This window comes from Ranitomeya variabilis, chromosome 1, assembly GCF_051348905.1.
Source record: "Ranitomeya variabilis isolate aRanVar5 chromosome 1, aRanVar5.hap1, whole genome shotgun sequence".
Lineage (NCBI taxonomy): Eukaryota > Metazoa > Chordata > Amphibia > Anura > Dendrobatidae > Ranitomeya > Ranitomeya variabilis.
Window position 1 is genome coordinate 242,790,855 of NC_135232.1, and position 17,144 is coordinate 242,807,998.

Below are 17,144 nucleotides of genomic sequence, written 5' to 3' on the forward strand. Positions count from 1 at the left end.
GGCGTAGCGAGAAAAAAAAAAAATTTGCCAAAATTACGTTTTTTTTGGTCGCCGCGACATTGCATTAAAATGCAATAACGGGCGATCAAAAGAACATATCTACACCAAAATGATATCATTAGAAACGCCAGCTTGGCATGCAAAAAATAAGCCCTCACCTGACCCCAGATCACGAAAATTGGAGACGCTACGGGTATCGGAAAATCGCGCAATTTTTTATTTATTTTTTTAGCAAAGTTTGGAATTTTTTTTCACTACTTAGATAAAAAATAACCTAGACATGTTAGGTGTCTATGAACTCGTAATGACCTGGAGACTCATAATGGCAGGTTAGTTTTAGCATTTGGTGAACCTAGCAAAGAAGCCAAACAAAAAACAAGTGTGAGATTGCACTTTTTTTGCAATTTCATCACACTTGGAATTTTTTCCCAGTTTTCTGTTACATGGCATGGTAAAACCAATGATATCATTCAAAAGTACATCTCGTCCTGCAAAAAATAAGCCCTCACATGACCATATTGACGGAAAAATAAAAAAGTTATGGCTCTGGGAAGGAGGGGAGCGAAAAACGAAAACGAAAAAATGGAAAAAGCTCCGGGGGTGAAGGGGTTAAAAGATTCACTAGTGCTTTATGCAACTCCTGAGTCATTGGAGGCTGCCATGGCTCTGTCTGTACACATAGATAGGCATATCAGAGATAGACCAGTTGTGACTCCTCCCCCCATGGCATTCCCTAAAACTAAGGATCTCCCTGAGTGCTCTGAAAAACCAATGCAGTTAGGAAGGGCCTTCCCACGGTATGACTCTCTTACGATTGTGTTTTTTCTGTGGTCAAAAGGGGCATTTCATTGGGGTCTTTCCTTTTTTGCCAAAACACAAAAAGTTGTCGGAAAACTTCTAACCGCAGGTTGTGTGGAGGATAACAACCTGGGTGTATATATCTCCTCTGCATGTGTATCTCAATTTTTCTTACCTGCAGAAAGTGGTTATATTGGTATGAAAATGGAGAAAATATCTATCCTCTTGGATAGTGGGGCGGGAGCCAATATGGTAGGTGCTCGGTTGCACGGGACCGTGGTCTTCCCTGTTGTACTCTGGCAAAGCCCATCCCCATTTGAAATTGACTCTGCACCTGTTGGTCAGGGAAATTTAATGCAAGTAGTGCATAATATGAACCTGCACATAGGGGCTTTTCAATGGGAGGTCCTTTCTTGTTATGTCTTAAAAGGTATCCCTGCTCCTATTGTGTTAGGCCTCCCCTGGCTAACTGTGCAGAATCTGGTTAGTGACTGTCAGTCCAGAGAAATAGTCAAATTGTGTGATTTCTGCAAAAATAATTGCTTGTGTACCATCATTTCTACTGTTTCCACTAAAACCATACCCTCTTTTCTGTTTGATTTTGTGGACGTGTTCTCAGAAAAGGGCAAGATAAAATCGGATTACTATCCGAGACACGTATCCCCTCCCACTCATTCCAGACTATCTAATCAGATTGTTGACGATATTTTAATATACTCACTTGATCTCAAGTCACATCAGGTACACGTCCGACAGGTGCTACAGGTTTTGCAGGACAATTCACTGTACGCCAAATTAGTAAAATGTAGTTTGCCATACAAGAGGTTCAGTTAGCAAAAAATAAATGTAGCTAAAAAGCCACAGCCAGCTGACCGATCCACGCAGGTGCTCGGAACTTCATCTCGGACGAGGATGAGTGGTAATCACAGCAATAGGAAAAGGCGTTCCAGCTCCATAAAAATTCAATGCTTTATTTATCCATTAAAATTAGTACAGCATAATAGATCCTTGCATTTGTGCGAATGTCTTAGTACAAAGTACCTGCGATGCGTTTCGATCGTGCCCGATCTTAATCAATGCATGGTTTCTTAGAGATTGCGGTGATTATTATCAAGTGTACAAGGACCAATCCTCTGAGCAATTTAAGTCACCTGACTCTAACCACAGGTCCTGAACACGCAATCTCCATCTCAATCCATCAATCTCAATCTATGAGAATGACATTTAACTGCGGTAAACATTTCAGAAAAACTTACGAAATTAACACTACAAAATTTACAAGTAAAAATACATCTAAATAATACAATTGAAAACTAACAATAACGGTACATAATTTCATTTTTTCGATTGAGGCCAAATGGGTATCTAGTTCGCAAATTATAAATTCAGAAAGCTTCTCTGGTGAGAAGCCATCTTTTAACATCCCCACCCCGCTGCGATAAATTAACATGTTCTATGCCTTGAATAGTCATCATAGATGTGTCTCCTGTGTGGTGTATAGCAAAATGCTTAGCAACAGCTGACACATTACGATTTAAAGTGTTGCTGCTAACTAGATCTCTCAAATGCTCCGATATTCTGGTTTTTAACTTTCTTGTAGTGCATCCTATGTAAGATACATTGCACGTAGTGAAATCAATTTTATAAACTACATTGCTTGTGTGACAGTTGATAAAGTTTTTAATATGAAAAGTTTTGGTTTTATCCTTGTCCTGAAAGGTACTTTTGGTCAATGCATTTCGGCAGGTAATACAAGTGGTGACATTACATTTAAAAAAGCCCTTACATTGGAGCCACGTTTTAGGTGCCGACTGAGATGAAAAGAAACTGGGAGATAATGAGCTACCAATAGTTGGCGCTCTCCTAGCTACAACATTCAGTCCGTCTTTCAGGATTTCCGAAAGCACAACATCTTCCTGCAAAATGGGTAATCTTTTTAAAATTATGTTCTTAATTTCATTAAATTGAGTACTGAATTGAAAACAAACATAGGGCTTTTTCTTCCTTCTCTCTTTCCCTCTTCTATTCTCTCTTTCTGATGTTAGGAGACTATCTCTTGGTTCGCTCTCAACTATTTTCTGTGCCCTATTCAGGGTTCAATTAGGATACTCTCGCTTTTTTAACCTGGCTTTTAACCGACTGAACTCCTCATTTCTTACCGTTTCCCTGCTACAGTTTCTTTTGAGTCGTGTATACTCTCCCATCCCTGGCGCCTGCGCTGTAAGTTCGAAGGGATGCGCATGCCCGAAAAAAAAATAACAGCGCAGGCGCCAGGGACGCTAATGAAGGAAGAGGAGGCGGTGCACGGCACGCAGAAGCCATGAGTGACGGCTGTGGTGCATCTGGATTAGGGGGGAAAGACCTGCCCCCTGGCGATTTCATGGTATGAGGGACAAATTTCAAAAGCAATTATTACAGCAGTGCCAGGGACCTGAACTAAAAGAGCCACCTTGTCAGAATGCAGCATTAGTGCAGCACAAGGTGGCTCTTTTAGTTACAAATGCCTGGGGGGTGACAGGTTCCCTTTAACAGCCACGGGTGGATCGCGATTCCACCCGCGGCTGTTAGAGGCACATGTCAACTGTTCAAAACAGCTGACGTGCCAGAAAAGATGAGGGATCAGCGCTGGAGCCCACATCAAAGGGACAAATTCTGACATCGGCATACTATTACACCTGATGTCGGAAAGGGGTTAAAGATCATGGCGGCATATACAAATGCAAGTCTGATAAGAAACGGTTGTCAGGTCTGGATCTGGGTGCAAATGATTTAGTATGGCTATCTTCCAGAAATATTAATCAACTCAATTCAACTTAGAGGATTCTGCTCTTCTAGCTCTTAGGAGCTCTGTACATGGAGTCCGCAAACTATTCTAGGGAAGCAAATAGTGCTCCCCTACTCCTGAGTCTCACTGTGTGGCTAAGCAGCACCGTACCATCACACATGGGGCATTTCCACATTCAGCAGAAATTGTGAGACAAGTTTTGGTGCCATTTTTACCCATTTACTTGTGTGAAATTGTAAAATTTGGGGCTAAAACAAAATTTTTGTGGTAAAAATGTAATAACTTTTTCTTCACTCCCCAATGGTATAAAATTCTGTGACACACCCGTGGTGTCCATATGGTCACTGCACTCTTAGATTAATTAATTGAGAGGTGTACTTGTAAAATGGGATCACTATGGGTGGGTTCTGCTGCTCTGGCACCTCAGGGGCTCTTCAAGTGACACATGGCACCAGCAACCAAAACAACTTACTCAGCAGTACAATATGGTGCCCCTTACCTTTGCACTGTGCCTGAAAAGCACTCAGGAGAAATTGTACAACAATTTGTGAGGTATATTTTTCCTATTAGCCCTTATAAAAATTAAAAACTTTGGGCTAAAATAACATTTTAGTTTTAAAAATGTAATTATTCTTTCTTCATCGTCCAATGGTATAATTTTCTCTGAGGCACATGTGGTGTCAACTTGCTCACTGCACCCCTAGATGTATTCATTCAGAGGTGTAGTTTGTAAAATGAGGTCACTTAAGGGGAGTTTCTGCTGCTCTGGTACATCAGGGTCTGCCAATATGACATGGCACCCTCAAAACATTCCTGCAAAATCTGAACTGCACAATGGCGCTTCTTCATTTTTGAGCTTTGCACTGTGCCTCAAAAGTAATTTTCAACCCCATATGGGGCATTGCTGCACTCAGGAGAAACTGCACAACAAATTTTGGGGTCCATTTTATCCTGTTGTCCTTGTGAAAAAGAAAATTTGGGGCTAAAAGAACATTTTTGTGGGAAAAATTTGATTTTTTTTTTAATTTTCATGGCTCTACATTATAAACTTTCAGGAAACACCTGGTGGTTCAAGGTGCTCACCACACATCCAGATACATTCCTTAAAGGGAATCAGTCAATCTGTATTACCACACTAATAACTTAGGTATGTTCCGGGGGGTGTATAAGGGGTCTAGTTTCCAAAATGGGGTCACTTGTGGGGGGTTTCCACTGTTTAAACACATCAGGAGCTCTCCAAATTCGACATGGTGTCCACTCTCAATTCCAGCTATTTTGGGGTTCAAAAAGTCAAACTGTGCTTCTTCCCTTTTGAGCCCTGCCATGTACCCAAACACTGGTTTTCCTCCACATATGGAGTATCACGGTACTCAGTAGAAATTCAAAAACACATTTTGAAGTCCATTTTCTCCTTTTACCCTTGTAAAAAAAAATTGGGGGCTAACATAAAATGTTTGTGAAAATATCAAGTTGATTGTTCTTTTTTCCTTCCACATTCCATTAATTCCAGTGAAGCACCTGAAGAGTTAATAAACTTATTGAATGTGATTTTGAGGACTATGAGGTGCGCAGTTTTTAGAATGGTGTCACTTTTGGGTATTTTCTGTGATAAAGGCCCCCCAGAGTCACTTTAAATGTGATGTGATCCCTAAAAAAATGGTTTTGTAAATTTTGTCGGAAAAATTAGAAACTGCTGATCAACTTTTAACCCTTCTAACTTCCTAGCAAAAAAGCAACAAAAAAACCTGTTTTTCAAAAACTGTGCCGATGTAAAGTAGATATGTGGTAAATATTATTTATTAACTATTTTGTGTGACATAATTCTCTGGTTTAAGAGCATAAGAATAAAAATTTAGAAAATTTAAATGAATTCGTATCACCATTATAAATCATAATGGTATTGTCTATATATATTTTCCAAAAGATAGAATGCTTCTGGAATAAGATGTTGAACAGTTTGGACGATAACACGATATTAGGCTGCGCTGCTGTAATAAAAAATCCTTGGGACCAAGATGGGACTAGCATCTTTTTCAATTGAAAATGCAATTGGTTTACTTTCCCTTTTACTTTACTTTGTAGCTAAAAAGGGTATCACCAGATGGTCTTCTACACTTTTTGCCCCCCCACAGCTTTTATACTATTGTAATAAGATGTTGGTATGAATGAATGTTGTCTCAAATTGAGTCATAAAAATGTTTGCATATGGAGCGCAACGTTCGAACCCATTGTGATTCCAGTTCTTTGAATAAAAAGCTGATCCTCAAAGAGAAAATAATTTTTAGTCAAAACTAAAGTTAGAAGAGACTGGCAAAAATCCTTCCGTGATGTAGAAAATGTAGTGATGTCCAAAAATAATTTAACAGCCAAATTCCCTTCTCATGTTCTCTGCTTGTGTACAAACTATTGACATCTAGAGTCACCAGTATAGACTTAAAGGGAATCTGTCCCATCTCATGTAAAGTAGAAAGAAAATGTGATGTACCTCTCAAATATGAAGGTATAAATTGTAGACGAGGGGTGAGAATTTTTACCAACGCCATCAGTAATGGTGATAACAAAGAATTGGTAGAGGCCACAATTGGACGACCTGGGGGGTGAGTAAGATTCTTAAGGATCTTTAGTAACGTGTAAAATGCTGGGACCATTGGATGGAGATTGATAATGAAGTCACTTAATTTAGAGTCTATAACCCCTTGGCTCTTAAAGGTTTCGCTGTCATACGTATTTCTTTGGCAACATCAAAAGTGGGGTATCTAGAAACTAGTGCATTAGTTAGAGGGTCACTAAATTGAGAATATATTTCCGATACATAATTACTATGGCCCCTCCCTTATCGGCGGGTTTTATTATATTCTGTTTGTTGATCTTACTATATTGAATCGCCCTCTGTTCGGTCCTCGTGACATTATGTTGTATATGAAAAAACCCTCTATTCACTCCTTCCAATTTTTGTTTAAAGTCTCTGTCTGCTAGTAAATTATATGTCTCTACTGGATGGTAAGTATGAGGGGGTTTAAAGCTGCCGGGTACATGCAAGTTCAGTTGTTTTAATTTAAACTGGTCACAGAATTATATAGAATTGAAGAATCAACAGTATAACTTGTATCAGATACATTGGCAACCTGGTCTAACGGTTTCTCAGAGAAATTAACTGTTAACCTTAAAGTCTTGAAAAAACAATGAATCTCGTGATCCGTAATGAATTCATTGAACCTTGATGTATGGCAGAAGGAGAGTCCTTTCTGTAGAAAGGACAATTCAGACGAGAAATAATAGCAAGAAATATTGTATACTATTTGGTCACTCATACCTGAGATTGAGTCCGCATTCCAGAGGATTCTGTCGTGATGTGCTCTGTTGCCCCTTCATGTCGGTTTCTAACAAATATAGTGTAAATCGAGAATCGTATTTGCTGTCCGAACTTGTGGAGACTGAGGAGTCCCCCCGCCTGAAATATCTTCTTTCTCTGTAAAGGCTGGTATCTCTTCATTTATACATCCGGTTTCAATAATCCTTCTCGTCACATAAAAATGTATTCCTTTTCTTCTCCTGTAGATGGGTGCAGAAGTCTTCAATTACTTTTTATTGGTATTATGTTTAATATTGTTAAGTTAATTCTCTTCAGTGGAAAATATGTTGCTCATCTGTTGTTCTATAGTGTCCACCTGTGAATTAATGTGAAACTTAGAGCAGTATTCATACTTATCCTGAAAAAATGTTGGTTTCAAAGGAACCTGAAGGCCCCGAAATATCCGCTGCACCTTGTAGTACTCAGCTAAAGTCACATAATGTAATTCCAAAGCGGACTTTCTACTTATGTTTTCAAAATCAAGTGAAGTTATTTACTCTGCTGGGGTTTGTAAGAATTGACCAGGAAGCTTCAAATAAAGTCAGCCATGTTTGCCAGACTACCAATAGGCAAGACTTCCCTGTCCTTACCAGGAGGATGAGTCTCCATCTCCTCCTCCTTTTCAGGCTTTCCACGCCGAATAGAGGAGAAGAAGGTGCTGGTGGTATCTTCAGTCCTGCTCCTCCTCCTCATTTTCCCCCAATCTGAGCTAAGAAAATGAGATATGAGGCTGGGCTCTGTAGTATCACCCTATGTACTTTCTTCCTCCATCTCCACTTGGTCCGCATGCAAAGCTTCTTATTTAATTGTGAGCAGAGAGTGTTTGAGTAGACACAGAAGCAGGATGGTAACGCTGATTATGGCATCATCGGCACTCACTATCTTGGTTGATTCTTCAAAGTTTTGGAGAACCACACAGATGTCAGACATTCATGCCCACTTATTGCTTATTATGTGTGGAGGCTGACCGTAATACAGACAAGCATGTTGTACCTGGTATTCAACTACTGCCCTCTACTGCTCACAAAGCCATGCAAACATATGTAATGTTGGGTTGCAGTGCGTGGTCCGGCCACAAAACAGTCGGTCAGGTGGCACTTGCAAACGCTGCTGCTGTATTGCCAGACCGACAACAGCTGAAGCTGACTTGCGGAAATAGGCACACATGTGGCGTACCTTCACAAGTAGCTCAGGCAAATCTGGGTAGATTTTCAGAAAGCACTGAAGCATTAAGTTGAGCACGTTGGCCAGGCATAGTCCTTGTGCAAGCTTAACAAGATTCAGAGCCGCCACCAGGTTACAGACATTATCACACATGACCATGCAGGTTGTAGCTTCAGCGGCGAGAACTGTTTGATCTGTTAGACTATTAAAATACTTTGTGGTAGTAAGCAAATTAGTTTCAACAGAGCCTGTTGCCACTTTCTCAAGCCAGTGCTTCCAGCTGGTGACCAATTTGGAAGATAATTCAGAGATGGTGGCTGAGGGAGTTGCTGATAATGGTTACTAATGTGCAACGATGCCTGCAAGGGCGGGAGACATCCACACCTCTGTCCTAGATGGGGATTGGCAAGCATGTACCACTGGGGAAGAGGCAGTGGTGACACCCGCAGACACTGATTGCGGACCCAGGCATTCGACCCAATTAGTCAGGTGCTTGAATGGCATGTGCTGGAGCATGCTGGTGATGGTCAGGCTGGTAGTGGTCAGGCACCTGCTGATATTGGTACAGCGCAGGTTGCACATGACCGTTTTCTTGTCATCACTTTCAGTAAAAAAAAAAGCGCTAGACTGGGGAACACCTAACCCTTGGCTTGGGATATTGCCGGTGTGGGTGCTACCAGGAAGAGTTACACACCTTCTCCCTCTAGCCAACTCACTGCCTATTGTGGTGCTGCGGATCTCTACTCCTCTGTTCTGCTGTGCTCGCCCTGCTGGCACCTTCCCAGGTTGAGTCAGTGAATTCGAGGTCCACCACCTTGTCTTCCACTTCCACACTCTGGTCCTCCACCCGACTTGTTGACTTAACAACATGACTTGTTTGCAACTGTGTCTCATCATCATCTACCTCTTGAGACACTAATTAGAGTTGCCCACCGTTGTTTTTTACTGACCGTGGCTGCTCAAATATTGGGGCATCACTATACACCATCTCCTCATGTCTCTCATTAAATGTGCAGGGAGAGAGGCCAGAATCAATAAATGGAAAATGTAAAAAACTCCTTGTAGTGTCTGAGTGTGGAATCACTTGTCTCCTGGGATTCGCCATGGAGGGAGGAAGGAGGATGAGGGTAAGGATTTTGTGGTCCAGACACTTGGTTAGTGAGACTGGACCATATGGAACACAGGGTGGTGCTGGGAAAAATAGTGGAAGCATTATCTGCCATCCAACCAACCCCATGTTTGCACTGTTATGGCTTCAATAGTGGTGTCCCGTGCCCCCTTGCAAAGTGGGACAAGAAGCTAGATCTTGTGGATGAAAGTTTTTGTTGGGCTCCCACAGCAGGCCCGGTTTCACCTGACCCATGGCCTTGGTTTCTTCGTAAATCATTAGCAGCACTAGTTTACATAGGTGTCAACAGTCACCGCACATATAGACAGAAAACTAATGCTAGAGTGCCAAAAATGTCTGCCTGGAATAAATAACAGATGATTCGAAAAAAATATACACCAGAGTCATATATAGAAAGTTAATAATTACAACATTACAAGAATCATACGTTAAAAGATAGTTAAAAAGTGGGACACCACAAGGTGGCGCCACAATCCCACATGCAGTATATAACAGGAGGTAAATCACAATGATTATATCATACATACAACAAATTTCTATACCACGATGGAAATATACTAATTAAGTCTACGTTCACATTAGCGTTCGGCGCCGCAGCGTCGCCGCATGCGTCATGCGCCCCTATATTTAACATGGGGGCGCATGGACATGCGTTGTGCTGCGTTTTGCGATGCATGCGTTTTTTTGGCTGCAAGCATTGGGCGCAGCAAACACAGCAAGTTGCATTTTTTTTGCGTCCAACTTTCGGCAAAAAAGGACGCATATGTCGCAAAACGCAGCGTTTTAGCATGCGTTTTGTTGCGTTTTTGTTTGCGCTGTGCGTTGCGTCGCCGACGCTGCGGCGCACAACGCAAATGTGAACGTAGCCTTATATAATATCACAAGTAGTTAAAGTGATTTAGGCTATTTGAACACGTTGCAGATTGGGGTGCAGAATTATCCGCACAAAATCTACATCTCCTGTCAGAAAACGCAGGTGCGGTTTTGCCGCTGTTTCTATGGGGATTTTGTGCGTTTTTTATGCGGAATTGATGCGGATTTTGTGCGGATTTTCTGCGGTTTTTACCCTTGTGGATTTCTATTATGGAAGGGGTCAGAAACACTGCAGTTCCGCATAAAAGAAGTAGCATGCTACTTCTTTTGATCCGCAGTGGTTTTCATGCGGATTTGCCCGCACCATTAGCACAGCCTTTTTTTTTCCAGTTGATTTACATTGTACTGTAAATCACTGTGCGGATCTGCAGCGTTTCTGTGCGGAAAATCCTCTGCGGATCCGCACAAATTCTGCATCGTGTGCACACAGCCTAAAACCAGCAGGGACGGATGAACTAACACACATGTGACAAAGAACAATGTACGTCAAGAGTCATTACCTCTAGTGGGATGTGGTGCTTAGCCGCGACGTGCGTTTGGGCGTACTGCCTTCACCTTGGGGTCTGGGTTGACAGGGGTAAAAACGGACACACTGATGATACGCTGATGGAAAACACAGATGACACACTGATGGAAAACACTGAAAACACCTGCACCATTTTTTTCACATATGTGTATAAACATGGACATATGAAAGAGGCCTAAGGCAATGCACTTTGCAATATTTGTACTAACAAGTTACTTATCGTTCTATGAGAAAGGGTAACACCTTTTTTTTGCCAGTTCAAGTCGAAGAGAATGTCCAGATCTGAAAAGCTTGCAGTCACACTCTTCTTCGCCCTCATCTTGTATCAACATTATGTAAAGAAAGAGATTTCAAGGAAACAAACATTATTACGAGTCAATACCATTTTTTACCAGCAGACAGCACTATTGTATAGGTAAAGCATGACTGCGTCCTTACCCAAGCCCACAGACGCAAACATACATAGATCCATATAGCAGTATAATTCCTTTTATCTGGCTAAGTGGCACTTTACATGGACAGGTAAAGAGCCTACAAGAAGAAAATACAAAAACATAATTCTAAGTTGTGAAATAACAATAGGAGTTTGCAATTTTGACATTTTATTAGGTTAGAAGTGATTTGTTTTTGTAAAAAAAATCTGATAGGGTCTCAACAGAGGCATAGCTAGGGTTTTGGTTTGGGGGGGTGCAAAACTTCTGAGTGGGTCTCTAACCAGGTAACCTTGATTATAACTAAGGCCGGTTTCACATGTCCAGATATTTCCGGTATCAGTAAACATGGTACCGGAGATATCCATGTCCGTGTGTCTGTCTGTGTACTATGTGCGGCACACATGTGGCAACTGTGTGCAGCCCGTGAGCAGCATCAGTACTACACGGACGGTCTCTGGGGAAGCAGCGCTACAGTAAGCACTGTTCCTCTTCTTGTGTTGCTGAACGTGGCTGTCATCCCTTCTCCCCTACTCGGCCGGCAGCAGCGCGAGCAGGGGAAAATGAATGAAAAAAAAAACTATGTGGGGTCCCCCCTATATTTTTAAACCAACCCGGCAAAACTCACAGGTGCAGGCTGCTATTCTCAGGCTGGTAAGGGGCCATGGATATGTCCCCCCCAGCCTAAAAACAGCAGCTCGCAGCTGCCCAGAAAAGGCACATCTATTAGAAGCACCAATTCTGGAGCTTTGCCCGGTTCTTCTCACTTGCCCTGTAGCGGTGGCAAGTGGGGTGATGAGGGGTTAATGTCACCTTCCTATTTTAAGGTGACATTAAGCCGGCTTAGTAATGGAGAGACGTCAATAAGACACCTCTCCATTACTAATCCTATTGTTGTTAAAGGGTTAATAACACACCACACGGTAAGAAAAAGTATTTTGATGAAATCAAACAATAAACATAATTTTGCCATCTTTATTAGTCTGCCTTCCAAGCGAAGCCCTCAATCTCCTGTTAAAAATGTCAAAATGAAAAACCAACAATATACCCATATCTATCTGGCGTACAGTCTGTCCCACGCCATAATCCATATTTGGGGGAATGTACAGTTTACAACCGGGAGCAGTGCTAATTTTACCACCGTCGGCTGTAAACTACTGGGGAATGAATGAGATGCTGTGGGCGCAGGCTCAGTAACTAGCGGTGACGTCACGTCTGTGCTCGCTGCTTCTCATTCATTCCCCAGTAGTTTACAGCTGGGAGCGGTCGCATTAGCAGTGCTCCAGGTTGAAAACCTTTTTTTATGTACCCCAGATATGGATTACAGATATTGTTGATTTGTTATTTTTTCATTTATTACAGGAGATCGAGGGCGTTACATGCATTACCAGTAACAATAAAATGGTCAAACTGTGTTTAGTGTTTTATTTCATTAAAATGCTTTTTTCTGGCTGTCTTTTTTAACCCATTAACAACTATAGGATTAGTAATGGATAGGTGTCTTATTGACAACTCTCCATTACTAATCCGGCTTAATGTCACCTTACAATACAAAGGTGACATTAACCCCTGTGGTGCAGTAAAAGGTGTAGTGCTGGACAGAATATATATTTCTCCCAGTAGGATAAGATTTGGCTTATTTTTTTCCTAAAGGTTGAGGACCTACAGTGATGTCACGATCACGTGATCAGCCCATGTGATAGGTACCTCACCTGTGGGTGTGGGTATAGGCTATGAAATGAAGTTTCTTCTGTTTGGCACATGTTCTGTGTGAGGAGCTAGGCTGGAATGAGCCAGAACTGGTTTTGTCAGTTGCATATGCTGCAACGGTTGGTGACAAGACTGGTAGCAAACCTGGGAATGGCACCAGGCGGAAGCCGCTGACCTGGCAGGCACTTAGTTAAGCCCGTCCTGTGCAAGGGTGAGTCTGAGACCACTGGTTCTCCAAGCTGGAGTATGTTTATGTTTTTCTCTCACTTTCTGCCACGGACTGTTTAAAGTGTTAATAAACCACTGAAGTTTGGACTTAAAGCCTGTGTGTTGCCACATTACTGCGACCCTACCACTGCTTACCAGAGCAAATCCCTACACCCCCTATTACCCCATATGCCACTGCTACGGGGCAGTTGGAAGAGAGAGGCTAAGTGCTGGAATTGGCGCATCTTACAGATGCGCCATTTCTGGGGCAGCTGTGAGCTGGTGTTTATAGCCAGGGGGGCAATAACCATGGTTCCTTCCTAGGCTATGAATATCAGCCCGCAGCTGTCTGCATAGCCTTTTCTGGCTATTAATTATAGGGGGACTCCAAGTCATACAATGCGATTTTAACATGGGCTTTTACATAAAGAGATCTGCTGTATGTAAAAGCTCATGTTAAAATCTCATTGCATAAGGATGCCATACGGATGTCACACTGTTACTAGATGCGAGGAAAATGCATCCTCGCATTGCAAACAGAGTACATGCAGATCACTATTCAGGGAACACGCCTGCGATTCTCGTCTGTCAAAATCAGACCAATTTTTGTATATGTAAGTTTGACTGCAGCCTAACTGAAAACTACAAATAAAGATTAAACAAAAAACACAAGATGAATTTCATTATCCAAGGTATCATTTTAATCAGTATAAAGGCAAAAACTTGACACTGTCTGTAGGTTACTCAGCACAATCCTGCTGACAGGTTCCGTTTAAGAGAGCGGTTCCAGAGCCAGCTCAGAGCATGATGAAGCAAGTTCGACTGTTAGTGCTGTGCTGACAGCTTGCATAACATAGTGATGTTCCTGCATCTCTATGCTATACAATCGATCGATCAGCCTGCAAAAAATGAATGTCCCATAGTGGGACAAAGTACAAAGAAAATTAAAAAATATATAAAAAAAAAAGCAAATCAAAATATATTGTACCCATGAATAAATATTTTTATGAAACAAATATAAACAATAAAAGCAAACATCTGTGGTATCGCCATGTCCAGAACGACCCAACCTATAAAAGTGTCCCACAAGTTAACCCCTTTAGTGAACAACATAAAAAAGCAAGGCAAAAAACAATGCTTTATCATGATATCACCAAACAAAAAGTAGAATAAAACGAATAAAGACGAATGTAAATAAACATGGTATCGCTGAAAACATCAACTTGTTTCGCAAACAGCAACTCGCAATAGAGATCCATCAGCGGAAAAATAAAGTTATAGCTCTCAAAACAAAGTGATGCAAAAATAATTTTTTCTATAAAATAGTTTTTATTGTGTAAAAGTGCCAAAACATAAAAAAACCTATATAAATGTGGTATTGCTGTAATCATACTGACCCGAAGAATAAAGCTGCCTTATCAATTTTACCACACAAGCAAGAACATAAAAAAACTATTCCTGAATTCCTGGTTTTCTTTAATTGTGCCTCCTAAAAATTGGAATAGAAAGCGATTAAAAAATGTCATGTGTCTGAAAATGGTACCAATAAAAACGTCGACTCGTCCTGCAAAAAAAAAGCCCTCACATGACTCTGTTGGCCAAAATATGGAAAAATTACAGCTCTCAAAATATGGTGATGTAAAAACTAGTTTTTATATATAAGAATGGCACCTCCGCACACCTGTGTTACTTCAGATCGCCTTGTTCAGTCGGACCAAGATGGCTCTGTAAACTGTAGGCCTCTATTCACACAGCATGCATTTTGTAGCACTGGGCAGCCCGCCTGTATGTGCGGGCCTAATTAGGACCCGTAGGACCTCGCCAGTGGGCTCGAAACGGCCGTCGTCTGTCATCCTCCCTCCCTGCTAAGTTTGTCCATGTTTGATTAAAGGACCCGAATTTTAAGATTGGTGAGTGCGTTCCATTTTTTTCTTCTTTTTGCTGTGGACAAAAACTAGTTTTTATTTTCATTTGAGCCGGACAGGCTGCTTTTCTGTTATCATTTTGGTTTATGATGCAATAAACCACCCAGAGACTTTAACCACACTTGTGCCTGTGTCTACCTCGAGGAGCAGCTAATTGAGCAAACCTTCCACATTTGGTATTCAGATGCGGGCAACATTCCAGGAACACGTGTAGCAGCAGTGAACAAATCGTATGTCCTGGGTTAAGGCAGTTACGGAGAAGGAAGAGCGGTCAGACAAAATGGAGGAGCTACTCAAGCACCTTATCCTGAGCCAACAGCACCAGGTACAACAGGAGACAAATAAATTGCTAATACAATAGTTGCAACAACAGCAAAGGCAGATGGAACTTCTGGCGGGAAATGTCCGCAGCAGAGAAAACCATCCCTCCCCCACATCAAGGTGATGACTTGCGCGTTTGGAAAGCGGTAAAACAAGCCATGCAAAAGATGACCCCAGGGGATGATATGGAGGCATTTTTGACTGGTTTTGAACAGGTTGCAGAGCCGGAAAGGCTGGCCCGGAGCAGTGGGCAGAGGTGCTGGCCCCCTTTCTGACAGGTGAACCCCAGAAAGCCTATTTTAACTTGGCCTTGCAGGATTCTTGGGAATATGCCAATTCAAAAATGGAGATATTGGCACACTCAGGGGTCATTATCTCTGTCAGAGCCCAAAGGGTTCATCACTGGGCGTATTGTGGTGACAAACCTCCTTACTCACAAATGTTTGACTTGTTGCATTTTGTCCAGAAGTGGTTGCAGCCGAAGTCCTCCACTCCAGCCCAGATGTTCGAGCGGATGGTCATGGACAAATTTATTCACTCTCTCCCCAGGCCGGTGTAGAACTGGGTTGCCCAAGGAGACCCCGGAAAGCAGATGACCTGGTGGGCCTCGTAGAAAGGTACCAGGTGGTCGAGAGGTCCCTGAGGAAGCCAGTGGGTGGTACATCTCCATACTAAGATACCCATTGGGAGCCGGAGTCCCAAAAGAGGTGTAACAGGGCCATCACGGGGGGAAGTCCAAGACCCCCGGAACTGCTGAGGAACTACCAAAGGCTGCTGTTAAAGACCTGATCTGCTGGCGGTGTCACGGTCCTGGACACATAGCGGTCCGTTGTCCTATGTCTACAGAGCAGATGGATTATAGCCTAGGCAGGTGCTGCTCTTATTATGCCTACCCAGACTGCAGTGTGGACTATCAGCCCAGAGAGGGGCCGCAGTCATGCCTCGTGACTATAAACGGAGTATTGGCATCAGGACTCTGAGACTCTGGGAGTTTCCCAGGAAAACGTGGTCGTACGCTATATCCTTGGGGATGCCAAAGACTACCTGATGAATCCCAGTCGGAGGTGGAGGAGTTATCCTTGTGTGTCCTGGCTAGTGGTGAAGATGAATCAGTGACCAGGGAGGCCGAAGTTCCTGAGCTGGGGTTTCCGGGGAAAATTGTGGGACTGCTCAAATGCAGATCTTATCCTAAAAGGTGGCTTTGAAAATGTGTCTGTGATTGATGGGGTTGCCCAAGAGATGGGGCTGACACCAGGTACCCACACTGTGCAGTCAATAGTGAATTGTTGCATCGAGTGACTACACTGAGGGGAGGTAAAATAGTGGAATAGCTGTTGGTTCCAGGGCCATACCGACAGAGGATTCTAGACATGGCCCATTCACATGTTTTGGGGGGACTTCTGTTGTGGAGAAAATGCAGGAGAATATTGCAGAGGTTCTATTGGCCAGGATGTTACAGGGAGATCCTGAATTATTGTAGGTCCTGCCCCACCTGCCAGATAACCGCTCCCTCTTCGCATTTCTGAAATCCTCCAGTCCTGTTAACGGTAATATAGATCTAGTTTGAGTGAATAGCCATGGACCTAGTAAGTCCTTTAGTTAAGTCTGCATGAGGTCACCAATATATCCTAACGGTCATGGACTATGCAACTTGGTACGCTGAAGCGGTACCCCTAAGGAACTCTTCGGCTAAGAGTATCGCCCGAGAACTTGTCTATATTTTTGCTAGGATGGGCCTGCCAAAGGAGATTCTGACAGAACAGGGAACCCCCTTCATGAGCAAGGTAATTAAAGAACTCTGTAGCATCCTCCAGATTGCCCAGCTGCGAACCGCAGTGTACTGTCCACAAACCGATGGCCTAGTAGAACGCTTCAATAAAACCTTGAAAGCCATACTCAGAAAGGTCATCGAGAAGGACAGTT